The sequence below is a fragment of the Mus musculus genome, chromosome 4 (genome assembly GCF_000001635.26).
Source record: "Mus musculus strain C57BL/6J chromosome 4, GRCm38.p6 C57BL/6J".
Taxonomy (NCBI): domain Eukaryota; kingdom Metazoa; phylum Chordata; class Mammalia; order Rodentia; family Muridae; genus Mus; species Mus musculus.
Window position 1 is genome coordinate 74,681,391 of NC_000070.6, and position 9,180 is coordinate 74,690,570.

At 39.6% G+C, this 9,180-nt stretch overlaps 1 pseudogene; it reads right to left on the reverse strand.

Moving 5' to 3' along the window:
• Nucleotides 6,265-7,948, reverse strand: Gm11258 (predicted gene 11258; annotated as a pseudogene).

Sequence of the window (9,180 nt, forward strand, 5' to 3'; positions counted from 1 at the left end):
AAACACAGAAGTGGATGCTCACAGTCAACTATTGGATGGATCACAGGGCCCCCAATGGAGGAGCTAGAGAAAGTATCCAAGGAGCTAAAGAGATCTGCAACCCTATCAGTGGAACAACATTATGAACTAACCAGTACCCCAGATCTCTTGACTCTAGCTGCATATGTATCAAAAGATGACCTAGTCGGCCATCACTGGAAAGAGAGGCCCATTGGTCAGGCAAACGTTATATGCCCCAGTACAGGGGAATGCCAGGGCTAAAAAATGGGAATGGGTGGGTAGGGGAGTGTGTGTGGGGGGACTTTTGGGATAGCATTGGAAATGTAATTGAAGAAAATACGTAATAAAAAAAAAAAGAAAAGAAAAAAATATAAAGGTCCATATGATGCTGCATTATTTTATTAATATGCTCCTTGATTCAAATGAGTTGATACTTCTAAATAAATGTTATTTGAAATTTTATTTTTTGACAAAAATTTTTATAACTTTACAGTACTTGGAATTGCAGGTACTGTGCCATGAAGTTATAAAGCTATTCTTGAAAAGACCTCCATTTTTTCTTAGTTTAATAAAATATTTTCAGTCTTTTTTTTTTTTTTTTTAGTTTGTACAGGTTGCTTTTCTTTCTTTCTTTTTTTATTAGGTATTTAGCTCATTTACATTTCCAATGCTATACCAAAAGTCCCCCATAGCCACCCCAAGATATAAAATACAATTTCCTAAACACATGAAACTCAAGAAAAATGAAGACTGAAGTGTGGACACTATGCCCCTCCTTAGAAGTGGGAACAAAACACCCTTGGAAGGAGTTACAGAGACAAAGTTTGGAGCTGAGATGAAAGGATGGACCATGTAGAGACTGCCATATCCAGGGATGCACCCCATAATCAGCATCCAAATGCTGACACCATTGCATACACTAGCAAGATTTTATCGAAAGGACCCAGTTGTAGCTGTCTCTTGTGAGACTATGCCGGGGCCTAGCAAACACAGAAGTGGATGCTCACAGTCAGCTAATGGATGGATCACAGGGCTCCCAATGGAGGAGCTAGAGAAAATATTTTCAGTCTTTAAGCTCTCACATTTCTTACTCTCTAGCCCTCCTCTCCTTCTCTTCCCCCCTCTCTCCATGTGACCATGGCTGGCCTTTCTCTATCTTTTCTCTTTCCCCCTGCCTTTCTACAATAAAGCTCTTGAACCATAAAAATAAAATACAATAAAATAAAATAAATAAAATATTTTCCTACTTTCTATACTCACCTCTCATGGATTGTTATGAAAACAACTTAACTATATGTTTTTTTCTCACTAATTAAATTTTATTTAAGAAATAAAATCTCACTGGTCAAAGTAAACTATCATGTCATTTGCTAGACTTCTATGGAGAACATCACAGCTATGTATAGTAATGTGTAGTTGGAAAACATGACCTGTGATAGATGGTTTTGGATCTGAGTCCAGGTTTTAGATTTAAGGCTTTAGATTTATGTCTGTATTTACAAGGGGTTTGACTTCTATAATCCTGTAGTTTTCTCTAATATGGAGATAAGCAATATAGTCCTGTCTTTTCACAAAAAAGTGAGACTTACTCCATAAGAATTTCTCGAATTTTAAGGAGACCATATGAAACTCTTTGCAGCATTCTCCCATCCCATACAGTTCAGGTATGAGATGTGTGTAGTCTAGTGTGGACAAGCATAGCCTTTTCCCAGGATTTCGAATAGCAATTGAAAGAGTATTTGAAATCATGAGATGAGCTTCTTCTTTTATCTTATATAATTTTAGAGTTTGCTTCTCTTTTGTGATGATGACCATTATGGGCAAAGGCAACTGTTTAGGAAAGGGTTTATAACAGCTTGTACATTCAGGTTATAATGCATCACTAAAGGAGGCCAGGGCAGGAGCTTAAACAAGAACTGAAGCAGAAACCATTGTGGAGTGCTGTTAACTGGCTTGGTTTTTCTTGTTCATACTCAACTTTATAATGAAGTCAGGACCACCTGCTGAGGGATAAGCACTACTCCCACTGGGACCTCACACATCAATTAGTAATCAAGAAAAATGCCCCACTGACATGCACACATGCCAGTCTGATTGATACAGTTCCTTAACTGAGGTTCCCTCTTATAATTCTGGGCTCTGTCAGGTTGATAACTGAAAACAACTAGAAGGATCCACACTTGTCAACTCGACACAGAAAAAGCTCACTTTAAGCCATAATCTTTCCATTCTTGCTTTGTTCCCAAGAACTCGTGTTAATATCACAATGCAAGCTACACACATGTATATGTTTTACATAGGGCCTTACAGAAAAAGTGTGAGAATTTGCTCAACATCCTTTTGTTCCCTTGTTTCCTTCATCTTCAATGTGTCTTTCTGTGATACTAGAGATTGGACCCAGAACCCATGCATAATGAAAACTGCACTTTATGTTGAGATATATCCTTAGTTCTTATTAAAATATATCCTAGCTTTTGTAACTACATTCAGTGTATTCCAATGCACACCATCTAGTTAATATTTCAACAGACATTGTTCATATGACATATGGGTCATTAAAAGACTGGGAAAAATAGATTCTCAATTTCTTTCATACTGCTTCGCCCATCCTCCATTCTTCAACCATCTTGTTCTATATTTAAGTGCATACTAGTATCTCTTCCAGGTTCAAAAAAATGGATATAAGCCTGTGTTCTGAATACAAGTACGGGAAATAAATTGGGATTATTAATTTATTTTTTACATTTATAACATAGCGCTCTGGCTGTTGGCTTTGTTCTTATTAATTATTTTATTCATTTACATTTCAAATAATACCCCCTTTCCCTGTTACCCCTCCACAAATTCCCTATCCTATCCCCCCTCTCCTCCCCCCACCCCTTTGCCTCTATAAGGGTGCTTCTTCACCTACTCACCCACAGGTGCAAGGACAAACTGGAAAGAATCCTCTTGGTTTTGTTTTTGATTGTGCAGATTGAAGCCTTTTTATAGATGGTGGGTGTCTTTGAACTGCCACCTGTACGTTGACAGTGATACAGTGAAATTCCCACATCCATGAATAGAACAGATTAAACTTGATGTCTCAATTTGCTTAATTGAACTACTTTTAAGTACATAAGGTAGAATTATAGAACTCAGAAGAGTTGGGAGGTGGTGGTTGTGGTAAAACTAATCATTGTACAAAACTGTCAAAGAACTAAAAAGAATTAGATACTCATAAGAATGCAATAGTGACATTCTTTTATATTTTGCCACTAACCCACAGATGTCTAAGTAGAATTTAGGCCTACTCAGTAAGAGAGGATTTATGCCTGTTACCATAAATATAGCCAAAATTTCCAGTGATTGGTGAGGCTATGGAACCGACAGGGAAACCTATTATTACCGCTCTCCCAAACCAGTACAATATAAAACTATATTTTTGATACTTATCCTTATAATCACAGAAGTGTAGTTCTCAAATCTCAGTCATATAAGATTTTTTTTGTACTAGACAAAGATAATTATAATAACCCATGCCTTTTCACAGTTCATATAAAAACTGACCGTGAGGTGACCAGTCCCAATTGATACATCTATAAAACATCCCCCACACTTAAGACTCACCATGGGTAAGGGGATTTAGCTTATAAGATCCAGGGGCCAGAACATATTCTGCAATACTGTATATGTTAAAGATGCCATATCCAAGAGATTCTAAGAGTAGCACTTCAAGTTTTACTCAGGAGGGAAATCAAACTTAAAACAGTGAGGTCCTAGAACTCAGAGTTCAACCTATTATAACTACTTTCCTAAAACTGTATAACTAACTCCTAACTACTTTCTAAATACACATTCTTATAAATATTGCTCTCAACCCTCACTAAAAACACTTCTTTTGCAACAGATGAAGACCAGTGTAGAAAGTCACATGCAATCAACATACTGGAGAATACCTGCCTGTGGAGCCCCCAATTTAAATATCTTTACATACATAAGGCTCAGGAACATTATGAAAGAGTAGGTGGGAAGATTGCGCAAGACCAGGAAGTCAGCTGCAGGATTGAATCTTCTAGATAAGACAAATTAATGACACATGTGAAGCCTCAGAAATATGAATGGTTAATAAAACTTTCAGAATCACAACACCAGTAGACATGCAAACATGGATGGGAAAAATTTCATGAGCCCTCTGCCTCATGATGAAGGGCTTTAGGCAGTTAAAATCTGCTGAAAGAGGGAGGGTTGGGCAGACTGTTCTGTTTGTATATTTAATTGCATATGAGATGGTGAGTGGGTTCATTGATGGTGTTTTGGGGTTTTCAGTAGGGCACAACAAAATCAGGGAACAAGTGACTTAATGCTAAGATTTTGTTTTAAGTCAGTGGCAGACAGAAGTCCTAGAGAACCTAGAGACTTAGCAGTTGGGAAGGAAGAATCCTGGGTTGTGGTGGAGGGGTGAAGATAGAATCCTGTGAAGATAGGATTCTGGTAGAAGGTTGAGCAGGTAGAAGCTCTGTGGAGGGCAGGAACTCAGCAGGAGCAGGATAAAACAGGAATAAAGATCCAAAGGGCAGCAGATGTGTGCATGGATTTCAGTAGCAAAAGTAGAGAAGCCTTCTACAAGGAGATTCATGTCAGTTTACCTCTCAAGTACTGGGGTTAGGCATTGCTTTTTTAGATTATAGGGCTATAGAACAGAGATTTCTGTTGAGAAAGGGGCTTAGAAGTAGATTTCAAGTATCAGCTCTATTAAGTGAGTTATTAATGCCACAGCTAAACTGGCAGTACCATCCCATGAGATTCTGAAATGAGAAATTCTTTGATTCCACTCAACAAAGTGAGTCGTCTATTATTGAAGGTTTCTGAGGGATAGGGAGAGTCCTTTGGCACAAGGCAACACGTTTAGTTAATAAGCAACCTGTGTTGAATTCCCCACAGTTGGATTGCCTCTAACAGTGTAGGGAGATGAGGAAGCTTTGTGATAACTGTGAGAAAAGGAATGGAAAGCTGCAGAGTCATAGTGAATGTTGTCTTAGTTCTTTTAGCTATACCTCGAAGAGAAAGCACCCAAAGGGAGGTAGTCTGGTAAGAGACAGCAGCACCTATGATGATATTAATAACTGCTAATATTCTAGAGTAGATTCTGAAGACTTAGGGAAGTCTCTGCATACACAGAGCCTATGTGTTTGTAGATCATTGTGAAGTTAGCTAGCATTAGTATACAGGTCTATATAGAAGACCCGAATGTGATGATTGTTATGGGTCTGAGGTCGAGATACACCAGTCTGATCTTGAATACATTTTGATAAATGAGAGGTGTGACCCTCCCAACTTTCAGGGATTATTGGCTGATATCAGTCCATGAGAACAAAGGAAAAGACAGATTAAGGATTCGGAAGCCCTCTGAGTACATATGCAAATGACACATGGAACAACTTTGGGAAGGCAGATCAACTTTAATCAGTGTGATTCAAGGCTTATGTAATTTTGGGGATAGGGGGTCAGAATATCCACATGGGCAAAGGTCATTGTCTTGAGGTTTATTGTACCAAATGTCTCATTAGCATAGAGAGCCATTCCAGGAATCTCAGGTGCTAGCTGAATGGGTTGTTATAAGGAGTAAGGAAGTTGAACCTGTAATCTTTTTTTTTTAATATTCTAGTAATTTTAATTTCTTCTTCAGATTTCCCTCACTTGTACAGATTTAAGTAATGCACACCTTAGTTTCTGACACAGTAGCGCTTCATAGTAAGGCTGCTAACATTCAGTGGCATATTACACACATTTGCCTCTCCTCTGAACCTGTAATCTTAACCAAGGCTACATGACATTTTGTAGGTAGAGGAGTGTGTCCAGTTTTAAACTCCCTAGACAAGGTCATAGAAGGAGAACACTTAACAATCAAGGGAGCCCTTCATATTGCAACAAGGTCAAAAGAGTATTTGGACAAAGATAGACTACAACCTTAATTAGCAGGGCAACAAAGAGGCTTTGTTAAATACTAGCCAGGACCATGGATACTGGCTGGGTCTGTACTTGAGACTCTGTGTTCCCAGAGGTTTGTACTGAATTATATTAGTCAGGGTTTATAAAGGCAAAACTTACAAGGTTACATGTTTCCAGTCCACATGTAATCAAACACACATAATACTAAACTGTGACAATTGACCTTGTTTACAGAAAAGGAAAAAAACAAAACAAAACAAGACAAAATACTTGTTATCTTACATGAACAATACCCCTAGTATTCCACTGCTTTGGAACAAGTGGGGATTTTTTTTTCAGTTTCCAAGTAATTTTATTCAGAATTTTGTGTTTGTTTCCTGAATCAATAAGTACTATACAAAACAATGTAAAAATGGCTACCATTTTCTCTCCCCTGCTCCCCTCACCTGAGGACAATTCCCTGGACAACCTCATGCAGGTGTTCTCCTTGTAAATTTGGTCCAGCAAATGAGGCCAGCCATGGTTTTTAGCCCCTTGACACACTTTTGGAGATTTGGTTGGTGTAGGAAAGCCTTTAGGAATGAGGTGACTAGGTTAGGGAAATGTTTTAGTGTTTGGGGGGAAGGAGACAGCTCCTGGGGCAGAGCCTACCCCAAAGGGAAAAAATGTTCACAGTTCCTTCTTTTTGCCTTAAAAAGTGACATTTATTCAGAGAGACAGAGGGGAAGCTGTTCCTTGGCCCCATCCCAAGACTGAACCGGGCTAGAGCCAGGTAGTAGGACAGCCCCTCAAATGAGATCAGCAATATTGAGGGGCATCTCTTCAATGGAGGTGTTGTAGAAAGTCTTAGTGTCTCGAAGAATCTTCTTGTCTTCTGTCACCATGTTAATAGCCACACCCTTACGGCCAAACTGACCACCTTGACTTATTCTGTGGATGTAGTTTTCCCTCTTGCTGGGATGGTCATAAATGATGACTAAGGAGACCTGCTGTACATCAATGCCTCTGGCCAACAGGTCAGTGGTAATTAATACTCTGCTAGAGCCAGACTAGAACTCCCACATGATTTCATTGAACTCCCTTATGATCTCATCTCCCTCATGATCTCATCATACGTTTGGTCCATATCTCCATGCATAGCAGAAACAGTGAGATACCGGGCATGCATCTTCTCAGTGAGCCAGTCCACCTTCCTTTTGGTACTGATAACGACTACTGCCTGGGTGATACAAGTCACACACTGTGTCAAGCTTCCACTACTCTTGTTCCACATTAATGTAGAATTGGTGGATACTCTCCAGGGTCAACTTTTCCTTCTTGACAAGAATCTGAATAGGGTCTTTCATCAATTTTTTGATCATCTCAAGGACATCAGAAGGTACTGGAGCAGAAAACAAAAACAACCTATTTGTTACTGTTGAGCTTTTGGAATATATCATAGATCCGATCCTTGAACCCACGGCTTAACATTTCATCTGCTTCATCCAGTACGAACATCTTGATGTATTTGGGAGACAGGTATCTTCAGTTAAGCATATCAAACACCCGGCCAGGGGTGCCCATGATGATATGGGGAGCTTCCATTTACACCTTCTGCACCACAGCACGCCCATTGGTGCCCCCAATACAGGCATGACAAGCGACATCCATGTAGTCTCCTAATGCCATAACCACCTTTTATATCTGCTGAGCCAATTCACGAGTGGATACCAGAACCGAAGCCTGAGTGGCCTTTAGATCTAATTCAATCTGCTGCAGAATTGATATGGCAAACGTAGCTGTTTTCCCAGTCCCAGACTGGACTTGAGCAATCACATCATAACCCTTGATACAAGGAAGAATAGCGTGCTACAGGATGGTGGAGGGCTTCTCAAAACCATAGGCATAAAAACCACGGAGGAGGGATTCTGAAAGATTCATGTCATCGAAGCTATCCACAGTCTCATTCTCGATGATGCTTTCCGGCTCCATCCCATCCGGGCGGTTGTCTCTGGACTTGCAGACATGATCCTTAGAATCTCGACAAGTTTACTCCCCAGAGCTGTGTCTCTAGTTGCATATGTAGCAGAGGATGGCCTGGGCGGCCATCAATGGGAGGAGAGGCCTTTGTTCTTGCGAAGATCATATGCCCCAGTACAGGAGAATGCCAGGGCCAGGAAGTGGGAGTGGGTGAGTTGGGGAGCAGGGCGAGGTAGGGTATAGGGAGCTTTGGGGATAGTATTTGAAATGTAAATGAAGCAAATATCTAATAAAAAATTTACAAAAAATCTCGACAAGTGGAGATTATGGGATAGAGGTATTTTCTATATTATAAATATTTTAAGCACAGTCATTTAAGCTTAAATTACAATGTTAACCATCACAATGATCTTGTCTTCTCTTTTGAAATTGTCATGTTCTATGGCAAAAATATTCACTAGCATTTTAAAGGGAACATAGACTTGCATCTACTACTGCTTTAGGGAACAAAGAAGTAAAGACAGTTGTAGCATTCCAAACATAACCTACAGAAATTCTCTTAATCTTGATTAAGTAAGCATATGCTTCTTCCTGTGCTAGAAGTCTCTCATAGCTGAGACACCTTCTGTGTAATCTTTTCTAGGACTCAATTTATAATTCTTAAATGAGGTAGTGCAATATGGCTTTTTCTCCTTCCATCTTAAAACAGAGAACACTTTGAGCAAGCATCTGTGACAACTCATTATCAAATCTGGAGGTATAGCTATCTTTAAATTGCTAGGGTTGTATAAAGGGGAAAGACAATCCTCTCCTGGAATTCCAACTATTACTTCCTGTCTCTATCTACCTGCAAATGAGCTCAGGAGGTTGAATAATTTAGATGCTCTATTGTAATGGTGTGGGATGATGATGCACCCATGTTTTTACAAGTCATCCCTGTCCCATATTCTGAAAGTAAGATCAAGAAACTCATTGGTTCACCAAGTTGTCCTTTGGTTGGCTTGACATTTGTTTTGTAGTCAGTGTTCTTCTGACCTGGGATGAATGGATGTTTCTTTGTGCCTCCATAGGAAAATTTAGCACACTGTGAGGCAAAAAAAGAAAGCATACACTTTGGATATAATTGCCTTTCGATTTTTTGAAATAGGGTCTTGCCTTTTAGCTTAGTTGGGCACGGAATTTGTGATTTTCCTGACTCAGCCTCTGTAGTGTCAGAAACTCAGGCATGTACTGAGAGGACTGAATTAGACAGAGACAGGCTAACTCTGTGATAGGCTGCAAACTGGCAGTTTG